Source organism: Glycine max, chromosome 10, assembly GCF_000004515.6.
Source record: "Glycine max cultivar Williams 82 chromosome 10, Glycine_max_v4.0, whole genome shotgun sequence".
Taxonomy (NCBI): Eukaryota; Viridiplantae; Streptophyta; class Magnoliopsida; order Fabales; family Fabaceae; genus Glycine; species Glycine max.
Window position 1 is genome coordinate 30,458,990 of NC_038246.2, and position 13,098 is coordinate 30,472,087.

Here is a 13,098-nt window from a genome sequence, read left to right on the forward strand (position 1 = left end):
TTGTTTGCGAGGTAATATCCAACAAAAAATGGACAAATGAACAATAATAGCCTACAGCTCTTTTATCACTGAATCCACAAAATAATTTCATGATTATCGATAAATCACCATTTGAAAGAACTGCAACCAAATTAAATAGAGTAGTATGTGTCCATCAATGGTTGATACATGAGAAACATGTCTCTATCTAGTATTTACTTTCAAGGTATCAGTTATGACCAGCTCTATGGATAATATGCAGTACTTACTCTGTGGAAACTTATATTGGATTTTATGATACAAATAATTGATTGTCAGATTTTCATGTGTGATTCTATTAATAAATTGCATAACTCAATGTAGCATGCTATCACACAAATTTTCCTTTCCTTTTCCATTTTTGCTTGCATGGTACTTTAAGCTACTCATCTAAGGTTGTTTATCCAAGTATTGGAAAAAATTTAGTCCTTTTATAAAGTGATTTTATGAATCCTTGTTCTATAACTTTCTATTCATTAGCTTATTAGATTCTGTTCTGTAATCTAAAATCAGGTAATGAGTCACAGGGTTGTTTAACAAAGGTTCTGATGAATTAGGTAATCGCTTGTACTCAGTCTTTTGCTCTTAAGTTTTTATTTAGCTCTTCATTTTACCTTAATATTCTTATATATGTTTACCTATTAATAGGTTTTGGATTTTGGTAGGTTGATGCACTACATGAGTATACCTGGATGCAATTACATTAGACTTGATTGGATAACGTAGGAGGACAAGATGATGTGCCTTGGTTGTTATAGTTTCTTACCACTTCTATTACATTATTCAGCTAAGCCATGAGGCATAGCAATATCAACTCAAATCTTGCAGGACTATGTTTCAAAATGCCTTGAAGCAGTAAGATAGATGGTAACTAAGGATTTTTCATGTTATGACAGTTTTCACCTAATGAAGAGAGAAGCTATATATAAACCAAAAACCAACAAGTCGTTGGTCCGAGTGGTACTAAACCCAGTCTCCTTAAGTAAGGTTTCATATTCGAATCTTGTGGATAAAAAAAATGTGGTTGGGAGGGAAGAACCCCACTAAAGGTGATCAATCAAATTTTTCGACAGAGATTAATCATCGGCAAAGCCGGTAGATACTCAGTACCAATAACATGGTTACCAAAAACAATATATGAATTGAAACACTTCGCAAGGAAAATAAACCTAGATGTGCAAATGCGGCAATCACGAATAGGAAAGAGAAGAAATAGCTCTGTCAAGAGTTGTTTTTGGTTTAGTTTTTAGGCTTAATTAAGTTTTTCATGCCTTGAATATAAATCATTTTCAGATTACTACCTAACATTCATTATTTTCAACCAAGTACCTGAAAAAAAAATCAGTTTTATTTTACTATCTGTCGTTAGTCGTCTTCCGTTAAATGATGACGTGACATACGGAGTGTCACATCATCCTGCCTTGTCACCAACACCTCATTGCCACATCATCACCTTCAATGATGTGACACTAACGTGTCAATGATTGGGCGTGATGATGTGGCACTCTATCTGTCACGTCATCACTTAACAGAAGACCACTAATGGTATAAGCTCTATTAGAGCTAGTAGGCCTAGGATCTTCTTCATCAATGGATTTCTTTGCTTCTTGGAAGATGAATGGCAGCGGAATGGAGAAGGAAGAGAGAGAGGAGATGCCACTTCAAGGAGAAGATGAGTCTAGAAGAAGCTCACCACCATAGGAGGCCATGGATAAGAGCTTGGAGGAAGAAGGAGATGAATGAAGGGAGAGGAAGAGAAGAGCACGAAATTTTGTGCTCTAAAAGAGCTCTGAAATCTGAAGTTTAATTTTCAAATGATCAAAGTACAAAAAAGTGCACACACGTGACCTCTATTTATAGCTTAAGTGTCACACAAAATTGGAGGGAAATTTGAATTTCTATTCAAATTTCACTTGGATTTGAAATTGAATTTTTGGCCAAAATTTCACTAATTATGATTAGTGAATTTTAGTTATGGCTCAGCCCACTAATCTAAGATCAAGTCCAAGATTCTCCACTAAGTGTGTTTAGGTGTCATGAGACATGTAAAGCATGAAGGACATGCACAAAGTGTGACTATATAATGTGGCAATGGGGTATGGCAAGCAAATGCTCACCTCCCCCTCTAAAATTTAATTGGATTGGGCTTCTCCCAATTCAATTAAATTTATTTTCCAACACACACATCAAATATTCACTTAATGCATGTGAAATTACAAAACTACACCTAATACAAAAACTAGACTAGGTGCCCTAAAATACAAAGGTTGAAAAATCCTACATTTCTAGGGTACCTTACCTATATTACGGAGCCCTAAATACAAGGCCAAAAAATAATGAAACCTTAATCTAATATGTACAAAGATAAGTGGGCTCATACTTAGCCCATGGGCCCGAAATCTACCCTAAGACTCATGAGAACCCTAGGGTCTTCTCTTGCATCTCTAGTCCAATCTTCTTGGAGTCTTCTATCTAATGCCCTTACAGGGTAGGATTGCATCAACTAACAGCAAGTAGTGAAATGAAACTAAAAAATATTCTAATTAGTTATTTGAAAAAAAATGAATTTTTAGGTAGTAATCTAAAAATGACTTATTTTTCCAAGTGTGAAAAACTTATTTAAGCCAATCTGAAAAACAAATTTTTAGTTAACAAATGATAAGGAGGAGTTTTATCAAAATAAAAAATTCAATTTCAGATAAAATGATAAATGAAAATTTTATTATTTTATTCAAAATAAAAATGGTAATCATAAATTTAAGTTATGTTTAAAACCAGATCTTATAAGTCAATAAGAAAAAATCATTTCTCAAACACTTTTATTTGATCAAATATTTGTAAACTTGTCAAAAAAACTAAACATTAATTAAAATAACTTGATGAACATATATGTAATTTACTTTTATATAGACTCAAGAAATTTTATGCTATTTATTTTTTAAGATAATTCCTCATTTAAAATAAGAAATACATTACATTAATAAGATATTTTTTATTGGTACAAATAAAAAAATACTATTTGAAATTTACAATAACTCACCTATCAAATTATCATGTTTAAAAAACTGAACTAGATTAATAAGATAGTATTAAAGATGAAATTAAAGAGTTAAGATGTGTACATTTAATATCTGGACAAAGCTAAAAGAGAAACAAACAAGATCAAATGGTGAAATATATATTTTGGATCCAGAGAATAGTGAAGCAATAGTGAGAGAAGGCATAACATGTTGCATGTGTACAGTGATCATAGATCGCAAAACACCAATTATATATGGTTCAAATAAGTTTTTCATGTCATATATTAAATAAGTTTTTCATACCTAAAGCTAAAAGAGAACCCAATGATAATTGCTATGTATACGTAAATTATGTAAGTCAATCACACATAAATTATTTGATTTTCCCCTCTTTTATTGCTTCTTTTTGTTGTTAAACATTAGGATTATAGCATCCTTTAAGTTTTATCCAGTAGGTGCTCAAACTGCTAAATTTATAGTGTTTTGGTGGTATTTTTTTTTTGTAGAGACACAATAGAAGGCATGGAAGGAAGTTGAAGAACTGGAGAGTTTCGCTCAGCGCGTTGCCCTCGCTTAGTGCGCCTCCATCGCTCAGTGCGCCACCCTCGCATAGCGTGATAAGCCACATGGGAAGTCAGACGTCACGTGCATGTGCGCTTATGATATGGTGCGCGCTTAGCACGTGGCCACTTATCCCTCACTAGTGCATGTTGGGCGCTTGGCGCGTGGCCACTTATCCCTCGCTAGTGCATGTCGGGCGCTTCGCGCGTGGCCACTTATTCATCGCTTAGCCTACAGCCTCGCTCAGTGCACAATCAATGTTGAAAAACACAATTGTACTGTGTTTTAAGAGAGAAAAAAAAGGAGGGAACACATCCATTCAGCATTCCACAGAGCACAAGAAGCTAGGGCACGTCCATTGGAGGGAGACTCATCTATTTGGAGCTTTTATTCCTTTTCTTCTCCATTTTCCTCCATTCTCTTCCACTACCTTCATCTTTTTTTGTATTTGTAAGCCTCTCATGACAATGAGAGGCTAAACAACCCATTGTTGGGAGCTTAGAAACCAAACACTCTTGATGTAATGATTATAACTATCTATTTAATGTTATTTCAGTACCATTGTCTCTTTTATGAGCTTATTATCATGTTTATGGCTTGATCACTCATGTTCATGTGATTTTATAGGGTTTAGGCATTGGAAAATGTTTATCTCTTAAGAACTGGAAAAGAACATTTAAATAATCCATCTCTAGAGATAGAATGGTGTCGTTTAGCATATTTTATGCATCTCTGTTCATAATGCAATTTGTCTAATTTATCTCTCAAGGGATTAAGGGAGAAATTAGGTAGGTTAGGCTCTTTCATGTAAGGAATCGTGGCTAGAGTATGCAAGTAGATGTGGGCGATAATTAAAATCATATTGAATAGAGAAAAATCATTAATGTTGCATTAAGAGTAGTTTTGGTAGGCTAAGCCCCCAACATGCTCATAATTTTGCATCGACCATCACCTCACTGCTCCGAGTGTTTTTTTCTCACCCTTGCACAAGCTAGCTTTATAGTTTAATTTTATGTCAAACTTACATTTAATGTCACATGTTGCAAATATTTGAATCAATTCAGTAATTGCTTAAAAATTGGATATATACATAAACTTTGAGTACTGTCAAAGTTCCTGTGGATTCGACACTCGGTCTTACCATTTTTAAGTACTACTTAGATGAATTGGTACACTTTCCAAGGAGCTAACAAGTTTGTGGCGTCGTTGCCGGGGACTTTGTCCTTTGTACTTAGTAGTTTGCATATTCTAATTTTAAAGCAAATATTCTTTATTCTTTAATTCTTTATTTTAATTTTGGTTTATAATTAATTCTTTAACCTTGTTAACCTGTTCTGTAGTTGGTTTCCTTCTTGTATGCGAGTCAAAACTTCATAGGATGACCTTGTTCCATTAAATCTGGAGATGGAAGCAACTTGTAGGAGAAACAACGCTGCAAGAAGAAAAAGAAAGCAACAAGAGGGGCAGGCAAATCAAGGAGCCAACGACGTCCTATGGTCTTTAAGGAACCAACGACGTCCAATCCACAACACATCTTTGAAGAGCCCATAATGGCAAACGATCGGCTATCGAGAGTGACTCTAGGGGACTACTCTAGCTCCTCAACACCATAATATTTCACCAGTATAGCACGGCTAGAAGTTAAAGTGGCCAATATTTCATATCCACACTCCCTCATTTAGTTTATTCAAGGCAATCTCTTCCATGGTCTACCAAATGAAGACCCATATGCTTATCTAGCCACATACATAGAGATATGCAATACGATGAAGATAGTAGGGGTTCCGAAAAATGCCATCCGCCTCAATTTGTTTTCTTTTTCCTTGGTCAGTGAAGCAAAGAAATGGTTTCATTCGTTCAAGGGAAATAGTTTGAGGACTTGGGAAGAGGTGGTTGAGAAGTTCTTGAAGAAGTATTTCTTGGAGTCCAAAATCGTCGATGGGAAGCTAGAAATTTCATCATTTCACCAATTCCCTAATGAATCACTGAGTGAAGCTCTACACCGTTTCTGGGGTCTACTTAGAAGAACTCCTACTCATGGGTTCAATGAGCCTATCCAATTAAATATATTCATTGATGGCTTACGACCCCATTCCAAGCAGCTTATTGATGCCTCCGCCAGTGGGAAGATTAAATTGAACACCCCTGATGAAGCTATGGAGCTAATAGAGAATATGGCAGCTAGTGACCATGTCATTCTCCGTGATAAAGCTTATACACCTACAAAGAAGAGTTTTCTTAAGCTCGCTTTTCAAGATGCATTGTTAGCTCAGAACAAGCTCCTAGCCAAGCAAATCGAAACCCTCGCGGAAACTTTGAACAATATTCCTCAATAGTTGCATGTGTGCAGCCTCCTTCATCTTCTGTAATGCAAGTTGGGGGATGCAACATGTGTGGTGGAGCCCATGAGTCAGGTATGTGCATGGCTCAAGAAGATGCATCCAAAGAGGTCAACTACAAGGCCAATCCAAATAGACAAGGGTTTCACCATGGGGGAAATTTTGGGTACCATCAGGGAGGAAATTTCTCTCAAAACCAAGGTCAAGGTTGGAGATCCCATCCTGGGAATAACTTCAACAAGGACCAAGGAGGTCCATCTAATCAGCCTCCCAATCAAGGACCTAATTTGTATGAGAGAACCACAAGTTGGAAGACACCATGACTCAGTTTATGCAAGTCTCAATGTCCAATCATAAGAGCACCGAGTCGGCCATCAACAATCTAGAGGTAAAAGTAGGCCAACTAGCCAAGCAATCGGCTGAAAAATCCACGAGAAACTTTGTAGCAAATACCAAGAAGAACCCCAAAGAGGAGTGCAAGGCGATCCTCACAAGGAGCAAGAAAGAGAGCATTGAAAAAGAAAATAGAGCTGAAGGGGAAGTGGAGGATGTGAGTGTTAAGGAGAGGATAAGAAGAGAAAAGAAGAGGCTGAAAATAAAGAGAAAAAAATGAGAGATGAAAAAATTGAGAAAAATGAAAAAGAAACAAAAATGAGTATAAAGAGAGTGGTGATGAGGTCTTAATCTCTAAGATCAAGAGTCAGTTAGCTAGGGAGGTAAGGAAGGAAGCACCACTAGTCCCGGTGAAGTAAGTCCCATATCCCTTAGTGCCTTCAAAGAAAGAGAATGAGCGATATTTTGCTCATTTTCTTGACATATTCAAGAAGCTGGAGATCACCATTCCCTTTGGAGAGGCCCTACAATAGATGCCAATGTACACTAAATTTTTTAAGGACCTCCTCACGAAGAAAGGGAAATACATTAACAATGAGAGCATTGTGAAATTGTAGTGCTATTATTTAGAGAGTCCTGCCACAAAAATTCAAAGATCCCAGAAGCATGACCATCCTATGCTCTATTGGGATTGTGTCAGTAGGCAAAGCTCTCATTGATCTAGGGGCGAGTATCAGTTTGATGCCTTTCTCTATGTGTCAGAGAATTGGGAACCTAAAGATTACCCCAACCTGAATGACTCTTCAACTAGCAGAACGCTCTATTACAAGGTCATATGGTGTGGTTGAAGACGTCCTGGTTAAGGTCTGTAGGTTCACTTTTTCTATGGACTTTTTGATCATGAACATAAAGGAGGACTCAGACATTCCCTTGATCTTGGGCCGACCATTCATGCTTACTACCAAATGTGTCGTGGACATGGGGAATGGCAATCTAGAAATGAGTGTGGAGGACCAAAAGGTGACCTTCAACTTGTTTGAAGCGATAAAGCACCCCAGTGATAGCAAAACTTGCTTCAAGGTGGAGGCGGTTGAGCAAGAAGCCGACCTTGTTGTGCAACGCTTTACCATTCATTCACCATTTGAAAAGGCCTTGATGAATGCTATTGATTTCCTTACCAATGAGGAGGACCAAGATCTTAGGGCTTGTCTGGAGGACTTAGATAGATTGAAGGAGTTCCCCTAGAGAAATATGCCTTTGAAGAATTGAAGAAAGATTATGCAACAGAAAAGCCTAAAGTGGAATTGAAGGTCTTGCCTTCTCACGTGAAGTATGCTTTTCTAGAGGAAAATGATGTCAAGCCAGTAATGATTAGTAATGACTTATCTTTAGATGAAGAGGCACAATTAGTATAGGTACTCAAAAAGTATAAGGCAGCCATTGGATGGCATATCTTCGATCTCAAGGGGATTAGCCCTTCCTACTACATACACAAAATCATGATGGAGGTTGACTATAGAACAGTGAGACAACCACAGACGAGACAACTACTTAACCATTTCCCAACACCTCATAGCATTTTCAGGGTTGGGATGGACCCTCAAGGCTTTTATCATTTATCTATCTATATATAAAGAGACATAATTTTCTCGTACATTTTCCCTTCTTTTTTAATTTTAATTGGTTTCGAATAAAAAATCAATCCATCCATCAAGCAAGAGGTGCGAAAGGAAGTCCTCAAGTTGCTTATGTAGAAACAAGCTTCATGATGATGAATCAAGTATGATTCAAATAGTTTTGATGATTACAAAAAGTTCAAAAGAATGATTTCAAGATTGAGTCAACAAGTTCAAGATCAAGATTAATTTCAAGTTTCATGAGAAGAAATCAAGAAGATTCAAGATTCAAGAAAAGTTTGATTTCAAGATTCAAGAGAAGATGAATTCAAGATTCAAGAGAAGAAATCAAGAAGACTTCACAAGGGAAGTATTGAAAAGATTTTTCAAAAAACAAACATAGCACAATTTTGTTTTTCAAAAGAGTTTTTCTCAAAATTTTCTAAGTTACCAGAGTTTTTACTCTCTGGTAATCGATTACCAATTACCTGTAATCGATTACCAATGGCAAAGTTTGATTTCAAAAGCTTTTAACTGAATTTGCAATGTTCCAATTGATTTTTAAATGGTGTAATCGATTACAATATATTGGTAATCGATTACCAGTGTATCTAAACATTGAAATTCAAATTCAATTGTGAAGAGTCACATCTTTTCATAAAATGCTTTGTGTAATCGATTACATGATTATGGAAATTGATTACCAGTGACAAGTTCTGAATAAAAAGTCAAGAGATGTAACTCTTCAAATGGTTTTCTCAAAGATTTTCTCAAGGTTATAACTCTTCTAATGGTTTTCTTGACCAGACGTGAAGAGTTCATAAAAGCAAGATCTTGACTTGCATTTCAATAACTCTTACAACTTTTAGAATTTCTTGAACTACTTTTGAGAAATCTTGAAACCTTTGTTTCTCATCTTTCTTCTTCTTCCTTTGCCAAAAGTTTTCTGAGTTTTCTGTTTTTCCAAACCTTGTTCTTCTACAGAAAACAAAAGTGTGCTATATCTTTTCATTCTCTTCTCCCTTTGCCAAAAATAATTCGACAAGGACTAATTGTTTGAATTCTTTTTGTGTCTCTCTTCTCCCTTTTCCAAAAGAACGAAGGACTAACCGCCTAAATTCTTTTGTGTCTCCCTTCTCCCTTTTCAAAGAATTCAAAAAGACACAGTCTGAGAATTCTTTTGATTCTTCCCTTTCCCTTAAACAAAAGATTTCAAAGGACTAAATGCCTGAGATATCTTTTGTTTCCCCTTCACAAAGATTCAAAGGACTAACCGCCTGAGAACTTTGTCTTAACACATTGGAGGATACATCCCTTGCGGTACAAATAGAGGGTACATCTACTTGGGTTGTTGTAACTGAGAACAAGAGAGGGTACATCCACTTGGTTGTTCAAAGAGAACAAGGGAGGGTACATCCCTTGTGGATCTTTGCTTGTAAAGGTTTTTACAAGGTTGAAAAGAAATCTCAAGGACCACAGGTTGCTTGGGGACTGGATGTAGGCACGGGTTGTTGCCGAACCAGTATAAATTCTTGTGTTTGTCTTTTTCTTCCCTACACTCTTTAATTTCCACTATGCACTTTAATTATCGCTTTTACTTTTGGTTAAATTTCTATTTATGTTCTTTACTTTAACATTATAGTAAAAGCCTAATTGAATCTAGTAACATTAAGAAGGATAGATTTTTAATTAGTAAAGGTTCATTAATAATTAATTCAACCCCCCTTCTTAATTATTCTGAGGCCACTTGATCCAACAGCTTAAAGCAGGGCTTATCTATCCTATCTCTGGCAGTGCTTGGGTGAGCCCAATCCAATTGGTACCCAAGAAATGCAGTATGACTATGGTCCGCAATGAGAAAAATGACATCATCCCTACACGAACAATCACAGGGTGGAGAATGTGTATAGATTACCGCAAGCTTAATGACGCCACAAGGAAGGATCACTTCCCTCTGTCATTCATGGATTAGATGTTAAAGCGGCTAGCTGGACAAGCTTTCTATTATTTATTGGATGGCTACACCTAGTATGACGAGTTCCTTGAGGAACTGGAGCCACAAGGAAGGATCACTTCCCTCTGTCACCTCAAGAAAATTCTCCCGGAGAAGAACATGGAGCTAGCCTACACCTAGTATGACGAGTTCCTTGAGGAACTGGAGCAGAGGCAGTGGCACTGACGCCTCACCAAATTGCCCAAGAAGCATATTGATGTGGGACTAGTGAAGGAGTTTTATTCTAATATTTATGATCCAGAGCACGGCTCCCCGAAGCAGTGCAAAGTCCTAGGGAAGCTCATCATGTTCGACACCCAGATGTTGAACGCTTTCCTAGAGACACCGGTCATCATTCCGGAGGAGGAGTGCCTGACCACATTGTCCCAGTTTCTTCACACCTACCCTGACCACCAGACCATTACGGTGAAGCTGTGCATGCTGAGTGGTCAGTTTATTCTAAATGTTGAAGGGGCTCTGTAGAAGATTCTTCTGAAGGACATGACCACCCTCGCATAGACATGAAGTGTCTTGTCCTACTTAAACTTGGCTCCTACCTCCCACACCTCTAATTTGAACATGGACCATGCCCAACTGATTTATGGGCTTATGATGAAGATGGACATGGACCTAGGTAGCATGATTTCTTCTCAAATCACCTATTCCAACTCTTTGAAGTTGGGCGTCCCTACTTTGATCACTGCCTTCTATGACATCAAGGGGGTCATTTTAGATACCCTGACCTTTGAGTCGTTGAGCCCGATGATTAACCTGCCATATATCAGGAAGAACTACTGGAATCCAATAGATCCTTCCACTGTCATTTCAGGTCCACGGAGGGCCAGGGCTCATGCTGCTCCAGATGCTCCTCCTGTCATCCCTCCGTCAGTGGTTCCTCCTTTGATCTTCGCCTCGCCTTCCCTTCTTTCTACTCCTCCCTAGCAGCTCATCCCTATGATGTTAAGTCTTCACCATGGCCAGTATTTTCTTATGCAAAGTCTCCATCAGCTCTCCCTCTATCAACCAGTCATGTCGCCAGAGGACTTCCTAGAGCATGTAGCTTAGCCTGGAGTCCAGCCTTCCTCTATTGGGGGGTGACACCTTTGGAGCTAGATCTGATGCAGGACCAGCTGGTGATTCTGATTCTGCAGAGGTTGGTGATGATGATGACTAAGTTGCAGATGTCACAGCTACCCAGGGAGCTTGGGACACTAGGCCCACTTGGGATTGAGACCACTTTTGATTAGGACTTACCTTTATTTTTCTGCATTTATGACAGTTTAAATTTTCATTTATTCAGTATATTTAATTTATTTTTGTGCATGATAGACATTTTGGATTACCCATTATGGTTTGGTTGAATTACTCGATTTGGATTTGCTTGAATTACTCTTTTTGGAGACATGTTTGGTTGAATCGACTGAATGTTTGAGATGAATTGTGTGCTAATGAATATTGTTTTGAAATTTCTGATTTTCGAGTGAGCATGCATTGTTTTGAGTAATGAAGTGCGAAATAAATGTGCGTGAGTGAAGTTGTTAGCTTGTATGATAGGAAATTATGGATGATAAACAAAATGCTTCATATTACTAGGTGAGCTGTGTGAACCATGATTGCAAGAGAACTGTTGATTTTAATTTCCCAATTTTGCATGATTCTTGGACTACTTGAATGCATACATGATGTGGAGATGATCAAGGCCTTGTTGTTTATTTTTAATTTCAGCCACTTAGCCCAAAAGTTACCCTGTTGTTAGTGAATGAATGAATCTCTTGCACCCTATTGAGCCTAAATGTGAATGAATTTGTCATTGAACCTTGAGTTGAATGCAAATGCCTCTGTTATCTACCCTATCTTAGGTGATAAGAGAGCACTCTTATGGATCAAGACAAATTTGTCCTAAATTTGGGGGAGTGTCTTGCGTAATTTTGTTGCAGGGATATAAATAATAGCACACAGCTGATGAGAATTGTATTATGTGGTATTGTGCTTAAAAATAAAATAAAATAAAATCAATTTTGAGAAATAAGAGTTGGAAGCAACTATGTACCAAGAAATTACTGTGTGCTATTAAGTGTGGCAATACAATAAGGTTGGGGTTGTGAAAAAAATGGTTTATGGTTGTCAAGTAAATTGGGAATGGGTGAATGCTCTCCTAGAACCTAAGTGGTTAAATCCGAGAAAAACCATGATTTCTTTGTTAACCCGGCCACGTTACAAGCTTAATAAAGTCCTTAGTGATCATATTGTGTATGCGTGATTGCATTGAATGAGATGATGTGCAATGTTGGAAATGTTAATTTCAGTAGTTTTGATTGAAATACACATAACTGAAACACTTGTGTGCTTAAGAGAACACTATCCTTGTGAAAGTGAAGCATGGTTAATCTTCTTTGATGCATGCCATACTTGCTAACCTATTTTATCTCCAAGTGCATTCTTGCATGCTTCTATCATGAAAACTATGACAAATGTGAACTTGAGAGTTGGAAATTGAAGTTGCTTGAAAGATATGTAGTTATCTCGGTTATTATGGTTGGTTATATTCTGAACATCGTCATTGACCTAAATTAGTGTAGTTTAGCTTACTTTTGCTTGAGGACAAGCAAAGCTTTAAATTTGGGGGAGTTAGATAATTGTTATGTATATGTAAATTGTGTAATTAAATCACACAGATATTATTTGATTTTCCCTTCTTTTATTGCTTTTTTTTGTGCTAAACATTAGGATTGTAGCATCCTCTGAGTTTTTATCCAATAGGTGCTCAAACTAGTAAATTTATAGTGTTTTGGTGGTGTATTTTTTATAGAGACACAGCAGAAGGCATGGAAGGGAGTTGAAGAAGTGGAGAGTCCCGCTCAGCACATCGCCCTTACTCAGTGTGCCACCCTCACTTAGCATGAGAAGACACATAGGAAGCCAAACGTCACGTGCATGCGTGTTTAGCGCGTGGTGCATGCTTAGTGCATGGCCACTTATCCCTCGCTTAGTGCATGGTGCACACTTAGCACATGGCCACTTATTCCTTGCTTAACGCACAACCTCGATCAGGGCACGGTCAATGTCGAAAAACATGACTGTGTTGTGTTTTAAGAGAGAGAAAAAATGAGGCAACACATTCATTCAGCATTCCACAAGGCACAAGAAGTTAGGGCACGTCCATTGGCAGGAAACCCATCCATTTGGAGCTTTTATTCCCTTTCTTCTCCATTCTCTTC

At 37.6% G+C, this 13,098-nt stretch overlaps 1 pseudogene; it reads left to right on the forward strand.

The window, feature by feature from the left end:
• Positions 1 to 776, forward strand: part of LOC112998107 (sucrose-phosphatase 1-like) — a 71,700-nt pseudogene extending 70,924 nt beyond the window's left edge.
• The last annotated feature ends 12,322 nt before the right edge of the window (positions 777 to 13,098 follow it).